Source organism: Chenopodium quinoa, unplaced genomic scaffold (genome assembly GCF_001683475.1).
Source record: "Chenopodium quinoa cultivar QQ74 unplaced genomic scaffold, ASM168347v1, whole genome shotgun sequence".
Lineage (NCBI taxonomy): Eukaryota > Viridiplantae > Streptophyta > Magnoliopsida > Caryophyllales > Amaranthaceae > Chenopodium > Chenopodium quinoa.
The window spans coordinates 483,612-504,424 of NW_018743516.1; positions in this window are offsets into that span (position 1 = coordinate 483,612).

Here is a 20,813-nt window from a genome sequence, read left to right on the forward strand (position 1 = left end):
AGATTATTAATGATCTTATTAAGCGTGATTACAAGTACAAATTTCCTTTAAACATGCATAAAGGCGTGATCAAGCAATAAAAATAAATATCAAGCAAAATAATAATAATCATCATAAATAAAAATCATAATCATAATAATAATAATAATAATAATAATAATAACAATTATAAAAATAATCATAATAACGCTAAAGCATAATAATAGCAAGATCCTAGGTGATTAGGGGATTTTTATCCACCAATCACCGTCTGACAAGTGGACCAACCAGGTTCCGCCACGTGTCCTTCACGTAGGCCAATAGGAGCCTGCCACGTGTCCATCACAGATACGTCCTCTACGGACCAATCGAGGCACGCCACGTGTCCACCCATTCCAAATGGGAAAACCGGCCAACAAGGCCCAATCCTGTCTAGAGGCCCGGTCAGCCCTAGGTTTACCCTAAACCTAAAGAGTGGCACGCTTCTCAAGACTATAAATACTTAATTAATCCTCATTAAAGGGGATCAAGGAATTGAGAGAGCAATTGATCAAGCAACTAATCTCACCTGAAGAACGGAACAGAACAGAAACATTACGGAACACTAATAACCGGCTAATCTCGCTAACAACGTAGATTACCAACATTAAACACTCTCACCTAGAGAGATCTTATTACTTTAATTTCCGTATTAATTACTCCTTAATCAGGTACTAACTTGACCGTTGGAGGCGAAGCTCTTAGGAGTCTCCGTTATTTTGCAGGTACAGACGTCCAGTTCCAGTCTCGGAACTGTAACTCTCCCGCAGGACATCAGAAAACCCCGAAACATTTGGCGCCGTCTGTGGGGAGAGTACTTCAGAGATGGCATCCAAGTCTGTACCGACTCCTGAAGAGAGGCGTCCCCTAAACGACCCTCAAGTTCAGTCGGACCATGACACCGAAAGTGAATTTGAAGTTGAAACTCATACAGCTCCAGACGGGACCCTAAGGCCCGACGTACCCGTCATACCGAAAGGAGGGAACGGGAGCATCTTCAAACAGGAAGCGAGCCAGCAGGCGCACCGCCTGCTCGGCAACAGCCGACTGATGGGTCTGCTCCCATCACAAGGAACGAACTCATGACCTTCATGAGGGACTTCAAGGGAGAGATCCAAGAGTTGATCAACAAGAAGCCGCCTGCTTCAGTCAAGGAGCAGTCGGCCAAGAAACCTTCCACTTCACAGAAGAGGAAGCCAGTTCAAGGGCGAGAGGTGACTCCTCATCCTAAATCTAGGAAGCGGGAGCCACCTGCCCTTGATTTCACAAAATTCTGTTATCCTACAGGAAATAGGAAACCGGTTCGTCATATTCAGGCGGACGGGTCAAAGCAAACGTTCACAGATGCTCGGCTACTGCTAGAGCAGAAGAAGAGTGACCGATTGTCAGAGTCGGCTTCTACTTCAAATTTTCAAGACAGTTTGCGAAATGCCTCGATGAGGCATACTCAGTCGTACCATGAGAGTCAGTCAGGCGGCACCTCCCGTCAGTTCGGCTTTCATAGTGCCCAGGCGGTACCAAACTTACCATTTGTGCCGCAACAACAGTATTTTATGCAGCCACCTCCATTTGGTGGACCTGCAGCAAAAAACGTCCAACCTATGGACTGGCAGCTACGGTTGCTTAGACTTGGTGAACAGCCGTCGGCCTTCTCCAAGGAAATTACTGAAGCCGCTCAGCCGGCCAAAGTAAAAAATGTACTAGTAGGCGCCTATGACGGCACTACTAACCCAGAAGACCATCTGATGGCATTCACCAACCTGATGTACCTTCAAGGGTTGGATGATCCCACTTGGTGCAAGTGTTTCCCAGCGACTCTCAAGGGAATCGCACAGCAATGGTTCGGCAACCTGCCGACTGGTTGTGTAAACAGCTTCAGGACGCTTGCTTACTTATTTGCCTCCAACTTCGCCATGAACATCCCTGCGAAGAAAACGACCCTTGATTTGGGAACAATTCAGCAGGGCGAGAAGGAGGGGCTTCGTTCTTACATCAGGCGGTTCAACCTGATGAGAATACAGATTCAAGGGTTACCAGATGAGGTAGCTTATACTGACTTTTTTAGAGGTCTCAAAGACGGGTCTAACTTCAAATTTGATTTGGTTCGAAAAAGGGTGGCGACTCTTCAAGAGGCCTTGATTGAAGCAGAAGCCTATATACAGGCGACTGATTTGTGTACGATAAAACAGTCGGATGGGAAAAGGTTCGACAAAAGAGAAGGACGACAGAAACAGTCGTCTAACAAAGATGAGAAAAGAAAAGAGGTCTGGGCGGCTGATTCCTCTAAACAGCCGGCCCAGAAAAAGAAAAAAGAATTCAAACCATACTCCCCAAAGTATGTGTTTAACAAGGATAACCAGTTTATCCTAAAAGAAATAAAGGGACGGTTCTCAATTGAGAAGCCGGTCCCCATGAAGGGTTCTGCAAACAACCGGAACCAAGATAAAATCTGTGCTTATCATGATGACGTTGGTCATCACACCAATGACTGCATCAGTCTCATGCGGTACCTGGACCGCTTGGCTGAGCAAGGTGATCTTGACACTTATGTCAAGAAATCTACGGGGAACACTTCCTCAAAAAAGCAGTCGGCCAAAAAGAATCAACAGGCCGACAGTTCCGATACAGATGATGCAGTCGTCTACACCATTGCAGGCGGCTTCTCAGGAGGCGGCCCCACTATTAGGGGCAACAAAGATAATATAAGGCGGTTAGATGTAAATTCCGTTCACCAAGAACGGCCGTCCAAATATACATTTCCTGAGATTGTCATCACTGAAGAGGATCTAGGAGGGGTAAGGGGGCCGCATGACGACCCTCTCGTTATTGAATGTAAAGTGGCCAACCAGAGAGTTGGCCGAATCCTCATAGATACCGGGAGCTCCTCAGATCTCATCAGCAGCAAATGTCTGTCAAAACTGAAATATCAGACGGACTGCATACATCCGGCCTCCCACCCTTTAATAGGGTTTGGAGGAGGAGTCGTCCACCCACTGGGACGAGTAGATTTACCCATTCGCCTGGGAAAAAAAGGGGAAGGACGACACATGGTAGTTCGGTTCCTAGTAGTAGAGGAACTCTCGGCCTACAACATGATTCTGGGTCGACCAACCCTGAATAATTCCAAGGCTGTTATAATCCCGTCTCTTATGCTGCTCAAGTTTGAGAGGGATAATGGAACAGTCGGCTCCCTAAGGGGAGATCAGAGGATGGCCCGAGAGTGCTATCTCTCGGATGTCAAGCCCACTGTTATGGCCACTGGGTCAAGTGGAGAAAAAACAGACCTTGACAATGTCAAGGAGAGTGCGCCTGTTCAAGAAACAGGCGACAAAAAGAGAAAGGCGTCCCAGACAGAGTCCGCAAGAAAAGCAAGAAAATAGCAATCATTGGCAGAGGAGCGGCCGGATGAGTTCTGCCCTCAGTCGGCTGGTGAGCATGCGGACCTGATCTTAGACGACTCACGTCCTGACCGAACAGTCAAAGTTGGGACGACTGCTCTGAGAAACCTTGGTGACGACTTTCACAACCTATTGAAAGAATACAAGGACATCTTTGCATTTGAAGTCCATGAAATGCCAGGCATTAGTCCTGATCTGGCAGTACATAAACTCGCTGTGGATCCGAAAAGGAAGCCGGTACGGCAAAAGAAGCGGATCCATGGCGAAGAAAGAAGTCAGACGGCAGCCGCCGAAGTTAAAAAATTACTTGATGCAGGGTTCATTCGGCAATGTTACTTCCCAGACTGGGTTGCAAATGTGGTGCTTGTTAAAAAGCCGAATGGCACCTGGTGAATGTGTGTAGACTACACAGACTTAAACAAGGCGTGCCCCAAAGACAGTTACCCTCTGCCTAAAATTGATAACCTGGTCGACTCAACAGCCGGCCATGCCTTGATGAGTTTCATGGACGCCTATTCTGGTTTCCATCAAATTCCCTTATGGAAGAAAGATCAGGAGAAGACGGCCTTCGTCACTGATCAGGGGTTATACTGTTACACGGTCATGTCGTTTGGTCTTAAGAATGCCCCGGCTACCTTCCAACGAATGATAAACACTGTGTTCTTTGATCAGATTGGGAGAAACGTCGAGGCATATATTGATGATATGATTGTTAAGACTAAACTTCAGAAAGATCATCTGACGGACCTCCGAGAAACTTTCGCCACACTCAGGCGGCACCATGTCATGCTCAATCCCAAGAAATGTGTATTTGGAGTTGAGTCTGGGAAATTTCTCGGATTCCTTATCAATCAGAGAGGAATAGAGGCGAACCCTGAGAAGGTGCAGGCGGTCATTGACATGCAGTCGCCTCGTACCATCCGAGAGGTTCAGAAGTTAACAGGTTGTCTGGCGGCCTTGGGGAGATTCCTAAGCCGATCAGGCGACAAATGCCTATACTTTTTCCAGGCAATTAAGAAAAAGGCAAGGTTTGAATGGGGGCCGGATGCTGAGGCCGCCTTCCAGAAATTAAAAGTTCATTTGCATTCCTTGCCGAGGCTGGTCAGCCCTTTGCCCAAAGAGGATCTCTACATGTACTTGGCCGTCTCTGATCATGCGTTAAGCGCTGTTCTCCTTGCTGAAAGGGACGGCTGTCAGCTCCCGGTCTACTTTGTCAGTCACGTACTGAAAAATGTCGAGTTGAGGTATCCCCTAGTGGAGAAATTTGGTCTTGCACTCTTCATGGCTGTTAAAAAATTGAAGCCCTACTTTCTGGCACATGCAGTCGTCGTGTATACAGACCAACCAATCAAGCGGCCCCTTACCATCATGGAGTCGTCAGGACGAATGATCAAATGGGCCATAGAAATACAGAGCCTCGAAGTTACTTTCGAGCCTAGAAAAGCAGTGAAGGGGCAAGCCTTTGCTGACTTTATTGTAGAGATGACTCGTCCTCCTGACTCTCAAGTTCCAGACCAAGTATGGAAGGTATATGTGGACGGAAGCTCTACTTCAAATGGTTGTGGAGCAGGCGTCGTATGTCAATCTCCAGAGGGCGACAGGTTCGAGTATGCTCTACGCTTCAGTTTTCAGGCTTCAAACAATGAGGCAGAATATGAAGCTTTACTAGCCGGGATCCGCATGTGCAAGGCGGCAGGGGCAAGAAAAATAGACGCCTGTTCTGATTCACAATTGATAGTGAGTCAGTACAATGGCGAATACGAAGCAACCCATCCGGCCATGATCAAGTATTTACAGGCGGTCCGACAAGCAGTCGGCTCCCTTGAGGATTTCCATCTGATCCAAGTGCCGAGATCAGAAAACAACCAGGCGGATGCACTGTCAAAATTAGCATCATCCGCCTCCTCCGATACTCCTCGAACTGTTTTTTGGGAAGTAATGGAGAAGAGAAGCATCGAGGAAAACCCTATTGGAATCCTAGACAGAAGCTCAACCTGGATGGATTCAATCAGGGCATATCTGACAAACGGTACACTGCCGGATGATCCTCAACAGGCGGCAGCACTGAAAAAACGAGCCACCTGTTTTGAAATGATTAAGGGAGAACTTCACAAGAGGGGGTACCTTCAACCCTTCTTAAAGTGTGTTACTCCTGAAAAGGGACGAGAGATACTAGATGATCTTCACTCTGGTTACTGTGCTTCTCATATAGGTTGTAGGATGCTTGCTCAAAGGGCAAGGCGGCAGGGCTACTTTTGGCCTACTTTGGAAGCAGATGCAATGGAGATGGTGAAAAAATGTGACAAGTGCCAAAGGTTTGGCAAATTAATTCACCGTCCGGCTACTGACCTCACTACCATTCACAGCCCACTACCGTTTGCTAAGTGGGGCATGGACATTCTGGGTCCATATACGCCTGCTACAGGCGGCAGAAGGTACATACTTGTTGCCGTTGACTACTTCACTAAATGGGTAGAGGCGGAGGCTGTAAAGGGAATCAAGACGAAAGATGTAATTTCATTCATTTGGAAAAACGTCATCACTCGGTTCGGGGTTCCCATGTCTATGGTTTTTGATAATGGTCCCCAATTTGAGACGCCTGTTCTCAAAAGCTGGTTGGGAGACCAAGGAATTGCACACTACTTTGCATCTGTCGGCCGTCCACAAGCAAACGGCCAGGTAGAAGCCTTTAATAAAATCATCTCAGACGGTCTCAAGAAAAAGATTGAACGAGCAGGCGGCCTATGGGCGGACGAACTACCACATGTTCTCTGGGCCATTAGGACGACTGAAAAAGGGGCGACTGGAGAAACTCCATTCCTCCTAACTTATGGTGCGGAAGCTGTTCTTCCAATAGAACACTACGAGCCGACTCTTCGAGTAATGCTATATGACGAAGAGGCAAACTGGGAAGCCATGCGTCTGGCATTAGACTCACTTCCTGAAAAGAGGGGCAATGCTGTTTTGCGCCATGAGATTTATCGCCTGAGAATGACTAGATCATACAACAAAAAAGTACACAGGCGTCCACTCAAAGTAGGGGACTTTGTACTTAGAAAAATGGAAGTAGTTGGTAGGGCTAATGAGTCTGGCAAACTAACTCCCAACTGGGAAGGACCCTACCGAATCTATGAGGAAGTCAGGGACGGTACCTACCGTCTGGAAACACCAGACGGACAACCGTTGCCTCGAACTTGGAATGTAGATAACCTTAAAAAATATTTCTTCTGAATGATGTAAAGTAAAGAGCTACTTAATAAAGTTTGCACTTACTATTCAATTTTGTATTACGAGGGGCATGCCGTCTGTACCTTTACAGTCGGATACTCTCCATTGAGTTTTTTTCACTCTATCTTCAGAGGGGCATGCCGTCTGTACCTTTACAGTCGGCTACTCTCCATTGAGTTTTTCGCTCTATCTTCAGAGGGGCATGCCGTCTGAACCTTTACAGTCGGCTACTCTCCATTGAGTTTTTCACTCTATCTTCAGAGGGGCATGTCGTCTGTACCTTTACAGTCGGCTACTCTCCATTGAGTATTTTACTCACAATACTTAGCTAAAAAGATTAGGGCCTGGCCGACCCTGTGCCTAACAGGCGGCTACCCTTCTTTTACTTAGCACCTACGTTCACCAAGAACTTACCAAGGCTCCGGCCGAATGATCAGACCAGGCGCCAAGCCAACTGATCAAATCTACAAAACTAATACGACCTGTCCCAACATCATAGCAGGCGTCCGATGGCATCCCTCCGGATGAAATTCGTCGCAGAGAGCAGCTCCCTTTTGGGTGGAACATTGTTCTATAAACTAATTACACGGCACCTATACGACTGTCCCCAAGGGCAACCACGTAGCCGTTTTTGAGACAAGGATAACTCTATCACTAACCAAACCAGTGGTAGCAGTTGACATCTGAGTCAGATGACCGCCTGTATTACTTGGGATAAATGCAGGGGGTACCTATTGAGTTAATAGCCAACAAACATTGGCGAATCAAGGGGTCTAGCCGGCCTACGCCGCCTGGTACCTCTACTTCTCAAACAAAAGTGACGGCGACTGAGTAGCTCCAATGTTAACTCATAGTCACTCCTTCAAATTTGGTATGGAACCTAAAAGGTTTGAGTCGTCCGCCTGTTTTTAACAAACAAGGGCACTCAAACCCCTATTCCTACTAGGTAACCTATTGAGTTAATAGCCAACAAACATTGGCAAATCAAGAGGATCAGCCGCCCTCCGCCGCCTGGTACCTCTACTACTCAATCTAGAGTGTGACGAAGACTAAGTAACTCCTATGTTAACTTAATAGTCACTCAAACTTAGTATGGAGCCTAAAAGGTATGAGTCGTCCGCCTGTTTTTAACAAACAGGGACTCTCAACCACTACTCTTGCTAGGTTAACAAATTACGAGTTAAAAGCCAACATTGGCAATAAAGGGAAACAACCGGTACCCGCCGCTTGTTATCCTACTTACTTAATTCCTTGGCGACTAGGTAATACTATTTACTTGGTCAGACCGATTGAATAAATAGTTCGAATACCGATTGAATAAATGGCCGACTGATCGTCTATCCTGGAAACAGACAACCAGTCGTCCAGGGGCATAGGCGGCGTACTTACTATTTGTACCTGTCTGCAACGTTCGGCCATGTACAACAGTCGGTCTAGTGAACAATGGGATATTAGATATGGAATACTTAGACAAATTTGAATCAAAACAAAAATTTGATTAAAAATAAGTCGGTCATTAAAGACCAGCAAAATATTCAAAGCCCCGGCCCCCTGGCCGGGTAAATACAAAGCAAACGGCACGCAGGCCGTGGAAAAAATACATTAAGCTTAAGAAGGGGGCAGTTCAGTATTAGCAGCTGCCGCCTGGTCAGCACTCTTCTTGCTGGACTCGGCTTTAGCTGCATCCTCTTTTGATGCCTTACCCCCAAGTGGCACAAGCGCCACAACCGGCTCTTCCTCCTCCTCCAACGCATCTCCCAACGCCTCTTCTTCAGCAGCCGCCAGGATCTCTTGATTATATGTTTCCGAACACTGGCGGTACGTTCTTTCCCATGAGACAAAGTCGGCATTGGGGAACAGGCGGCCCCAGGTCATGCGCTGGATTTGAGCGGAGTCTTCCACCATCTCCCGGACGAGCTCTTTCTTCTCTTGCTCGACCTTTTCCGAGAGCTCTTGGGTAAGACTCTTCTCTTGGCTCACCAGGCGTTCTTTTACGTTGGCCAAGGATTTCTCCATGGCTTCGTAAGAGTGCATTTTTTGGCGAAGAGGTTTCAGCTCGGCCTTAAGATTTGTGATGGTCGCCTCCAGCTCGTCATTCTTCTTCTGGGCCGCCTCTAACTGAGCCCGAACAGCGGCGGTAGCCTGCGCCTGATAATAAAGAATATCAATGGTCAGTACTTCATTTTGGGCAATTTGAAACATAGCCTTATCACAGTTGGAGGCGGCCATAGCTTTTGCAGCCTTTACCTCTTTGTTTTTCCGATCAAGCGGCTTGCGAAGGCTGTTAACTCGGAGCAGGGCCTAAGTACAAAAAGAAAACAGGCGTCAGTTTCCAAACAAAAAAGATAACAGGCGTCCTGGAATTCAAATACTCAAAAAAGTATACCTCAGCAAGGACCCCTGCAATCCCATCAAGGTCAAGGGTGCCGGCACCCCTGACCGCCTCCCTTTCAGATGGAGGAACTACTTTGATCATGGACTTGGCTACCTCAACCAAGTCAAGCCCCTGAGGGCTGGCTGCATCAAGCGTAAAAAGCAAGTTAGACCTAGTCAAGAAGGAAGCAAGTGAAAGTTTTTACAAGTAATTGTCCATACTTCTAGGCGGCCCCGCCGGGGTTTTAGAAGAAGTGGCCGGCTGCTTCTCAGCCGCCACTGTTTTCCTGGAAGACCCAGGAGAGCTTGCAACAGTCGCCCTCCGGGCCTTGGGGTCCGGCTGTTGCGAGGAAGAAGCTCTTGGAGTGCCCGACTGAAAATAAAAAGAGTTAGTATATGCATAAGACAACTCCTAAAAGAGGAAGAGTTTTCGAAGCCTACCAAGGGTGCCCCCTTGTTGGGGGAGTCGGCACAAGACTGTTGCATGAGAGAGGCCCGCAACATGCCCGCCGCAGTCTTGGATGCTGTTATTTTACTCATGGCGTCAGCTGCAAAAAATGAACAGCAAAGTTAGTAAAGATCCCAAGTAAACAAAGCGTGAAAAAACAGAGTATTTGACAGGCCGGCTACCTCTAGAGCACCGACTGCTGAGGCCACAGGCGGCCAAAAAGTACTCGTCATAGAGCCACTTGAAGCTCGGGACGCAGTTTAGGGGTACTTGCTCTCGTACCCCTGAAGTAGAGTTCACCCTAGTCTCTACTTTGAAGAGCCCTTTGTCTAGGATCTCTTTTTTAGCCTTTGGGGGAACAGGCGGCATGCTGCGGCGGCCTGTGAGAAGAGGCGGATCCCTATTCCACTTGTTAAAACGTTGGTTCAGCTCCGTGTCTGAACCCTCAATGATAAGGAAGGTGTTCCGCCAATCCTTCCATTTGTTCGCCTTACCTCTCGTCATGAGGTAGCCCCTATGGCTTGTTAATTGATACCAGCCGGTACCTCCCAACTTAGGGGTCCGGCTGAGATAGTTCATGTGGGCGAAAGCCTCAAAGCTTGGCTCCACCCCGTACATTTCGCACCCGGCCACATAGCCGAGTACGTTTACCCAAGAGTTGGGGGCTAACTGCCATAACCCCAAATCATACCCATCTAAAATCCGCTGAACAGCCGGATGTAATGGGAAGCGCAGTCCAGCTTTGATAGCCGCCACATAGCAGCCAAAGCAGCCGTCATCATAGCTGGTACCAGCCGGCCAGACGACAGTGTCTTCTGGATCCGGCACGAACAGTAAAAATTCCGGGCCCATTCTGTGGTTAGCAATAAAGCTCTCCACTTTGTCTTGCATGGTTGCGATCCGGCCCCGGGGTACCATGCAGTAGTAGGGGGCGTTTTCCTCTCTGTAAGAGGCGGACGGCTCTGCCCAATTGTCCCCCTTCTCAACTGCATGAGAAAGCCTCGCCTCTTGTAGGCGGCTGTTTCTTTCTTCTGAGCCTGGAGAACTGTGGCCAGAAGAGCTGGACTCGGACTCGTCCTCTGACGAGTCCGAAGAGGACGACTCCTCCCCTCTCCCAGAGGGGCCCGCCTCCTCTCCCTTAGAAGGAGCAGGAGGAAAATTAGACATATCAACGGTAAAATGGGAAGGGATCACCTTGATCCCTCTCTCAGAACTGTCGGCTTGGCAGCCGCCTCGTTTCACTTCTAGATCTGGCGCCTGGTCAGATGTTTCACTAATGAGCACCCTTTGGGAGGAGCCGTCCGAGTTTGAGATCATAACAGTCTTTTTTGTTCTGGCCATCACGTTCTGCATAGACACAGATACAGTCGGACTTTGTATAAAGGGCAAAGATGGGTCCAGAAAAGGGCAGGCGGCACTCCTAGTCCTAGATTCAGCCGTCCCGGTGACCGGCTGATCACTAACTTAGGTCGTGTCGTGTGCTTCCGTGGTGCCATTTCAAAAAACAAAAAGAAAATTAAGAGTAAGAGAACTGAGTTACCTGAACGAGTGACGGTTGATGAAGTTCTGGAAATCCGGTGCAGTCGGCTTGTCAGAACAGGCGGTAGGCAGAAAAGGTCCGAAATGTCAGAGCAAGTTCAGGGGTCCGAATGTTCTCGCAAAGTTCTCAAATGTGAAAATGACCGAAGTCAGCACTTCCTTATATAGGCAAAGTGAGAAGGCGAAGGGTCGCTTCCAAATTCAAAATTTGGGCGGGAAAATCTCTCGGCCGTTTGCAAGGTGACACCTGTAGCAGGCCGTCGCCTGTCACCGTGCGACACCTGTCACAGGCGACACGTGACCAGTCACGTGCCACCTGTGAGGGGCAAATGATTAGGGGATTTTTATCCACCAATCACCGTCTGACAAGTGGACCAACCAGGTTCCGCCACGTGTCCTTCACGTAGGCCAATAGGAGCCTGCCACGTGTCCATCACAGATACGTCCTCTACGGACCAATCGAGGCACGCCACGTGTCCACCCATGCCAAATGGGAAAACCGGCCAACAAGGCCCAATCCTGTCTAGAGGCCCGGTCAGCCCTAGGTTTACCCTAAACCTAAAGAGTGGCACGCTTCTCAAGACTATAAATACTTAATTAATCCTCATTAAAGGGGATCAAGGAATTGAGAGAGCAATTGATCAAGCAACTAATCTCACCTGAAGAACGGAACAGAACAGAAACATTACGGAACACTAATAACCGGCTAATCTCGCTAACAACGCAGATTACCAACATTAAACACTCTCACCTAGAGAGATCTTATTACTTTAATTTCCGTATTAATTACTCCTTAATCAGGTACTAACTTGACCGTTGGAGGCGGAGCTCTCAGGAGTCTCCGTTATTTTGCAGGTACAGGCGTCCGGTTCCAGTCTCGGAACTGTAACTCTCCCGCAGGACATCAGAAAACCCCGAAACACTAGGCATGATACTAACAAGATTAATAACAAACCCTAGCATGTCACTAAGCAATAAAAATCAAAGCTTTAACCCTAACATGATACTATTATGAAAATTAGGAAGAGAATAAAAGGCATCGCAGGAATCATAATTAATTTAAGGAACTTATTCTTTACCCTAAACACGATAATAGGAATATCATAATAACATCATAATATCAATAAAAACCATCAAAATACTTACTTTGATGCCTCGTCCTCTTTCTAATAACAAAATACACATGTTAGTAACTTCAAGGAAAATAATAAAAAAACAATTAAATTAAATGATTGAAATAAAGATTTGGGACCAAACCCTTAGAAATTAAACCTTTCACGTCTTGGGCGAAGGCAACTTTGAATATGCTGGGTGTATCCAGTTCTAATGAATGCGGAATTTTGTATTTAAGAAAAGGCTAGTTTAGAAAAAAATGAGAGAAAGTAATCAAGAAAAACTTGATGAGAGTTGGTGAGAGAGAGAATTGGTGATCGTAGGTGATTGAAAACAGAGTTTTTTCGACGTTATTTATAAAGAAAATCAGCCAAAAGATAAAATATCAAAAACAGAGTTCTGACCCAAATAAAATTGGATTAGCGCCAACGCTGGCTATTGGCGCCAGACGCCAACATTAGCGCCAAGCGCCAATGCTAGCGCCAGGCGCTACAGCTGGCGTTTGACGCTGATTCATAAATTCACGTGTTTTCTTAAAATCAGATAGAAATTGCCGTACAAGAGGACAAAATCGTATTTTCCTCTAAAACATTCTTTTATTCTGATTAAAAATCTAAAAAGTCAACACAAGTCAATTTATCAATGCTAATTGAATTAGGAATGAAAAGAACCTTCTAGAAGAATCTAGAAGACTAAAACCATTCCTAATTGCATTAGGAATGATAAATCTATATTAGGCCCTCCTCTAGATCATTGGGCCGCATATAAGGCTCAAACCGGGGCCAGTTCAGGAATTTGGCCATAACTTCCTCAATATTCATCGGAATTGGGCTTATAATATATCGTTGGAAAGCTCTTGTCAAGACCCAGCCAACTACACTACTATTGGACCCATATCATGGAACAACCAAACTGGATTGGATGTTTTTTCTTAAAATAAGTTTTTAAAAATAGAGAGAAGAGAAAAGAAATTAAAACTATCCGCAACACTAAACTTTCCACACTTTCAATTCATTCGATTATGATTCAACGTGAAAGGTACTCAACACTGGGTTTGGTTTTGGGGAGACACAAATGGGTGTCTACAGAAGCCCCCACTTTGACTAAGTTTAGAGAAACGCAAGTTTCGAAAACAAAAGTCAAAGTATCGATAGGGACGGAGAATGATTCAGAACGTTCTGCGATTCTAAGTCACTCTTGCAACACCGATACCTGCGAACTAGCGTTAGTTAAACAGATAAAAGAGTTAAGAAATGCGTATCTTGCACTATCGAGCATACCTCTCTGAAGGTAACCAATTTGCTGCTACTACTGTTGTTTTGATGACCTACTGTTGTTTTGATGACCTCCTGCCAAGAGAATGCCATCCCTCTTGAAAACCGCTACGCTTGTAAATGCTTCCAATATTGAAGACTGCTCCGCTTGAAACGATCCTCTTCTGCTTTGATAATATTCCACGTCCAAGGGAATACCATCAAAGATTGCTTCGCTTGAAACAATCCTCTTCTGCTTTGATAATATTCCACGTCCAAGGGAACACTATCGAAGATTGTTTCGCTTGAAACAATCCTCAGTTGTTTTGATAATATTCCACGTCCAAGGGAACACTATCGAAGATTGCTTCGCTTGAAACAATCTTCTTTCGCTTTATGACCATCTTCCATGTCTAAGGGAACATGATCGAAGACAACTTCGCTTGAAATCACCTTCAGTTGTTTGTGACAACTCTCCACAAGCTATGGAACGCCATCTTGCTGTTTCGATGTTCACTCGTCTTTGAACAAAGAGCTTCTTTTTTTTTGGATATGTTCACGCGCCTCTGAACAAAAGAGCTTGATGATAGGTCCACGCGTCTCTGACCAAAGAGCTTGATAATAGGATGCCCACGCGTCTCTGAGAAAAAGAGCTTGAATGATATGCCCACGCGTCTCTGAACAAAAGAGCTTAAATAATATGTCCACGCGTCTCTGAACAATAGAGCTTGAATAATATGTCCACGCGTCTCTGAACAATAGAGCTTGAATAATATGTCCACGCGTCTCTGAACAAAAGAGCTTGAATGATATGCCTACGCGTCTCTAGACAAAAGAGCTTGAATGATATGCCCACGCGTCTCTGGAGCAAAGAGCTTTGATGATATGGCCACGCGTCTCTGAACAAAGAGCTTTTGATTGATATGCCCACGCGTCTTTAGAGCAAAGAGCTTTGATGATATGCTGACGCGTCTCTGGATCAAAAGAGCTTAAATAATATGTCCACGCGTCTCTGAACAATAGAGCTTAAATAATATGTCCACGGGTCTCTGAACAAAAGAGCTTCGATACTTGATTGTTTGTTGCGATAATATTCTGAAGAAGATTTCTGAAGACTAACGCTTGCCGATCTCTAAAGCTCGCTTGAACTTTGCTTCCGGTATGCCAATACGTCGGCAGTTTGTTGCTTGTGAACCATTATATTCGTGATAAGCCAACGCTTAGGCGCTTTAAGCTAAGTGAGACGATCTTTCGTCAGGTCGATCACTTATTGCGACTGTAATCAAACCGACTACTTAATCATGTGAAATTGCTTGTAGGGGCTAACTGGCGTACCAAGGAACCCAAAATTGCTGTATGAGGTCGAAATCACCTTTCTGAGAGGCTTCGAGCTCTATCGCTGCTGAAATATCTCTAGCGCCAAGAATTGACTCTGTCGCCAGACACTGGGAACTAGCGCCAGGCGCTAAAAGCTATTGCCAGACGCTAGAAGTTTTCGTCTTGGCACTGGGGTAGGGTCTTCCCTATTCTGCTGCACCTGTATTTATTTTTTACTATAGAACTTTGCTAATCTCTTTAATCATCTTAGGGTTGACCTAAGGTTTAGAATTGCTTGACTTATGGCTTGACACAACTCAAGGCATAAACTTGACTCACTGTGATTGACTCGAGATTGACTCTACTCAAAGTGTTTTTGACACATGTGTTAGACTCAAATCAAAGTGATATGACACGATATAACTCAATGTGTACATGACTCGTGTGTGCATTGTAATGTGATTGTGCGACTCGAAAATGCAAAAAAAGCAAAAATTTTCCGTCATTTTTGTGGAGGGTACCGACTTACCCCGAAAAAGAAAGACGTAAAACAGAAAGAAGCGAAGTTTTTGAAGGTGCATGTTGAATGAGCTTAGCCAAATGTTGTTTGATACTATCTCTCAAGGTGCAAGAATTAAGCCATCCTAGGCTATCTCAACTGTTGACTCCATGATGAAAGTATTTGGGTAACTTAGGCACGGAGGCTAAGCACTTCATACATCGTGATGCAATGACAATTATGATTGATGAGTGATGTTGATATGACAAGGCATGCTTCAACGTTGTGTTAAGATTTCATGACAAAGGGTTCCTAAGGGAAGTATATTTTGTCATGTATCTGTAATGTGTGTGAAAGTGACACTAAATTTAGGCCGCAAGGGCTAAGTGAGTGGGAAAATATATTGAAAAGAGTCAAATGGTGGTGACTCTTAGGCTAAGTAAGCTAATGATGTAGGGATCAAGCCCCCAAGTCTAGCTCTAAGTAAATAGGGATGAGCATAGGAGATCCCTTGATATGATCATGGTGTGTGAATGTGAATTTGAATATGAATGCATTTTTATTACAGCCGCACCTCAATGTGAGGTTGCCTACGTATCCATTAGGAATTAGGCCGAACGTAGCTCTAGCCGAACCTCGCACAAGTGTGTGTATACCTAAAAAAGGTCTTTTTAAGGGTTGTAACGTGGTTAGGCTAAAGGTTATAGAAGAAAGGGATAAAAAAGCTCAAGACCCTAGATAAGCCCCCAAGGTGTGCAACCTTGCTATTAAATAATTATATTTTTATGCTTGAGTTTCTATTCTTTTTTAGCTCTCTTTTTTTGCTTAATTTTTTTGGCTTTAGCATTTATTTTATTTTAATAAGTGTGGGCAATCCCGATCATGTGGTATATCACTCACTTGGCATTCATGCTTCTCAGGCACGGTACCGAACACTCGATAAGAGACGCAATCTGAGACATGTTCATATCAAAGACATGTTTATGTCAAAGACATTGGAACACTTACCCTTTTGTACACTTTTATTTATTTTGTTTTGTTTTTTTCTCTTTTGCTATTGCTTTCTACTCAAGCTTTTTAGAATTGCATAAGTTGCACACTGTCCCATCCCAAGGTTAGGTAGATTATGGATTGAAAAATGAAAGGTCTATCATTAGACGAGGCTCAAAGTGGTTTATGAAGAAAGGATTGTAAATTAGAAAGGTGAAAGGCAATATGTTGTGGCTACAAGGGGTGCCTCAAATCATTGGTATACCTTGTGTTTAGTTCGACATGGATTTTTTTTTTTGATGCAATATAATGAAATGATCATATGTAAGAGAATAAATGCTCATTTTATTAAAAAGAGAAAAAGAAAGAATCTACAAAATTAATATAAGGGAGAAGAAAGGTGCCTATGCTAGACTTATTGGGGAAAGAATAAATAAAGAAAAAGAAAAAGGATGTCATGAAATCTCGTCGATTGAAGCTCGCCTTATGTCTTGTATTATTTGCTTTATCATCACTCGCTCTTCTTGGGGAGGTATGGGAAGATTTTTATTATCGATCAAATGTTGGATAGCCTCCTTTAGCTTCCAATAGCTCTCAGTAGCATGACCCCTACCTTGACGGTACTTGCAGCGCACATTTAGATTCTAACTAGGCACTCTCTTCTCAAGTGGGGGATCTTGAAGAGGTCCAATAGGAGTAATGATTCCCTTGGCATGGAGTCGATCGAAAGCATCATCGTAGCTAATTCCAATATGGGTAAAATACCTTTTTTGTTACTTTCTAAATCCTCGATTATCTATGGCTAAGATCTCATTAAGGTCGAAAGTACCAATACTGTTACTAGAGTAGGTGTTTTCGGAAGAAGAAGGATAGTCGTTCTTCTTCCCTTTACAGCCACTGTTACTATCATTACTAATCTTGGCCTTCTTGTCGCACAGAGGAACATTAAGGAGATTTGAATCAATGAAGTCTTGAACACTATCCTTGAGGGCGAGAAACTTTTCGGTAGTGTGACCGCGACCTCTATGGTATCGACAATAGGAATTTGGATCCCAATTGGGAAAGAGTTTTTCAGATGGAGGGTCTTGACTGGGACGAATGGGGTGAATATGCCCTTGATCATGAAGACAGTCAAAAGCTTCATTGTAAGTCATTCCTATTGGTGTGTACTCTTCAGTGGTTCGTTTTTCCCATGGCTTAGGAGAATCGAGTTCTTCATTGAACCCTTGGCGAGAATTTTGTTCGATGATCATCACCCAATTTTCTAGTCCTTCTACCACATTCAAGAGCATGGCAATTACATCTTGCAGTTTTCGAGCGTCCTCTTTCAGATTTGACGAGTCTTCCCTGGTATTATCTAAGAAAAGACTTTTATCCTCCTCAATCATGGCCACTTCATTGAGGGAGGTTATATAAGCTGTCTCGATCATGGGCTCTCCTACAGGTGTGATCAGAAGTGATGGATCGAAGGATGTTTGATCTTCTTCGATGGCTAGAATTTCGGAGGTTTCACTGTTATCGATCAGATCTTAAAAAAGCTTCTTTGAGTTTCCAACACTCCTTAGTGTCGTGACCTTTCCTTGGTGATATTTACAGTGCTTATTAGGGTCCCACTTGGGTGGCCTGGCTTCTGGAACTGGATCTTTGATAGGCCTTATGGGCATGACTAGTCCTTTATGGTGTAGCTTCTCGAAAGCTGTTTCATAACTCATACCAAGTGGAGTGGACACCCTTTTTGACCTTTGGATTCGTGAGTTAGAGGTGTTCGTGGCATGTACCTCATTAATGGGAGAGGAAGAAGAAGGATGGTCGTTCTTCTTTGCTCTCGCACTATTGTCCTTCAGAAGGTCATCTTCAATGTCAATGCCTATATTATACACAGCCTTGAAAGTATTCAAGTTGTGTTGGTATTTTAAGTGCTTTGAATACTTCCCTTGGAGATTATTGATAAACATCCTCACATATTCCTTTTCAGTGGGAGTTTTGACCATATTAGCAGAAGTTTCCCTCCATTTGTTGGAGAAAGAAGTGAACCCTTCGTTTTCTTTTTGTTTTAACATCTCAAGTTGTATGTGGTCTGTTTCGTCTTGGATGTTGCACTTATATCTGTCTATGAAAGCGTTTTCTATGGACTCCCAGGTGGAGGTTATTTCTTTCTCGAGAGAAAGAACCATTGCTGGCAAACGGTCTCAAGAGATAGTGAGAATAGAGAGGAGAAAACCTTCTTCTCGATACCCTTAATGTTCATTATAGTTTCAAAGGCTCTTAGATGAAAGTAAGGGTTATCTGTTGTTTTGAATTTAGGGATGTCAGTGGCGTTGAACTTATGCGGAAGAAATTCCTTGTCCAGCGAGACCCCTTGTGAACTCATGCCCTGAAATTTATAGTCATTAGATAGCTTTCTCAAACTTTCTTGCATGAGGTTCATTTGTTGTTGCTTCACAGGGTCATCAATTTTGAGGGTTAAAGCCTTTAACACCTCAGTCACGTCATTCAATTGATTCCTAAGTTCATTGACCTCTTCTTGACTTGCTATTATCTTTTTAGCCTTCCTCTTTTGACAAATCGGTTTATCAAAAAGCGAGACCTGAACAAAGGTGTTATCCTTGATTAATCGCCCTTCTCTCCTCGACCATGTACTGTGGAAAACGAATTTGGGGATATTCATTGTTAATTATTTGACTCAAACTTTATTCAACATGCAATGGATGGAGGAAGTGAAGAAAGATTGGAATAGAATGTGAAGAAAAATGATGTAGATGGAGGGATATGAAGAATTAGGAATATAATGTACCCCCAACTCAAATGACGGAAAAGACCGACTCATGCATGAACCTAAGACATGGTCAAGGTGACATATACACAAAGCGTGTGCTAAGACTAGTGAGTGTAGGTGGTACGTTAAGACTCGTGTTATGACCATGTGGCTAGACTATGTGACTTAGTGTCTAGATTTAATTAATGACTTAACAAGGTATGATTGACAGTAAAAATTAACCGAATTATTTAGCAAACTGGTTAATTAGACACTAGGTGATGACTCAATCAATAATCCGAACTGTCATCAAAACGACAGGACTGGCGTCGCACTGTGTAGTGTAGCACCAGACGACAGAGCTGTATTGTCACCAGGCGCCACACTCCACAGAGTGGCGCTACAGCTCATATTTTGGCGCCAATGCTGGAACTTCAATCTGAGACTGTTTTCGGTGTTATTAATCAACAAGGGTATGCCTAAAGTCGTACTAGGTCAACTCTGAAAAAAAAAATTAGATTTTATTTACTCAAATAAATTAATCAATTAATTAATTAGGCAAAGTTTTTTTTAAGTCATTAATTTATTAAATCACAACACACGTCAAACAAACAGTTAGGAAAAACACATAGAGTATGCACAACAAATAATGCACAATTAGGCAAGTAGGCACAATATGATACAATGAGTTTGCAACCTAACCATGGCTCTAGTTCTCTAAAGTTCGGGATATGGTTTAGTCAATAGAGGGTGCATGATTAATTGTCCAGATGCACCGCGCGGAAGCCTAACCATGAAGGGTTGGCGCGAGTGGATGGGACACCGCGAGTTTTAGAAAAACTTGCTTCCATGGTTTGGTGAATTCAACATTCTCGGATGGACCCTTTGTTGCTCAGAGCGTTCAATCAGGTAGATGGAGCATGAATTCCCGGAGGGTTATGTCCATATGTAGAACACATATGGGTTTCAGAAAAGTGAGAAAAACTCAATCAGGAAGTAGGATCGAGCAAACAATGCGAAAAACTGGTCGAAATTAGAACGCATATTTCTGGCTCGGTATTGGAAGAATTTGGCGCCAGCAAACAAAGGTTGGCGCCAGGATTTAGTTGTAGCGCCTGGCGACATGGCTGTCGTCTGGCGCTACGGTTAAATGTCTGGCGCCAGCTTCTGTTCGCTGACGCTAATTCCTACATACCTCAACAGCTTTCTGTGCTCGATAAAATTTTCCAGTTTCGCGCAGTGTTATTTCGGTCCTAGTTGTAAAAGATATTTCTCAAATTTCCTAAGTGTAAAATCCTATGTTTTAACTCATTACGGATGGTCTTTCCAATGAATATGTTTTATGCATATGACAATAATGTTAATCAAAATTACGCACATGAAATACTTAGAACGTTTCGAGTCTCATCCACTCATTCTAAATCATTGCCGAAAAAAATTCAGGAATTAAAATAGAAATCCTCCCTAGTGGAGTCGCCAAACAACTGTAAAGAATATTTCAAGCGTTAATCCCCTAGCTTGAACCCCACTGTGATCATACACTAAAGTACGGTGGTGTCCAAAGGGAAAGAAGATAGAGCAAAAGAGTCGCCAACAAGTTTTTTTTAAGGAACTTGTAAATTGTTCACGAGGTGAACATTACACTCCTTAACGATCCAAGAGATCGTCAACTCCATAAGGTCTTGAACCAAATAGGATTCGGGGATGAAGGTACAAATCCAACTTAAAAGAGGTTGAACCTGCCCTAATAATAGGCATCTACTTTATTCAGATCGTATTCATGTGCTCTTTCTAACTAACATACAAGCAATAGGATTAACCCTAAACCTGTTTATCTATGTTGGTTGAATTTAATGCACAAACAAAACTATTATTGACAATC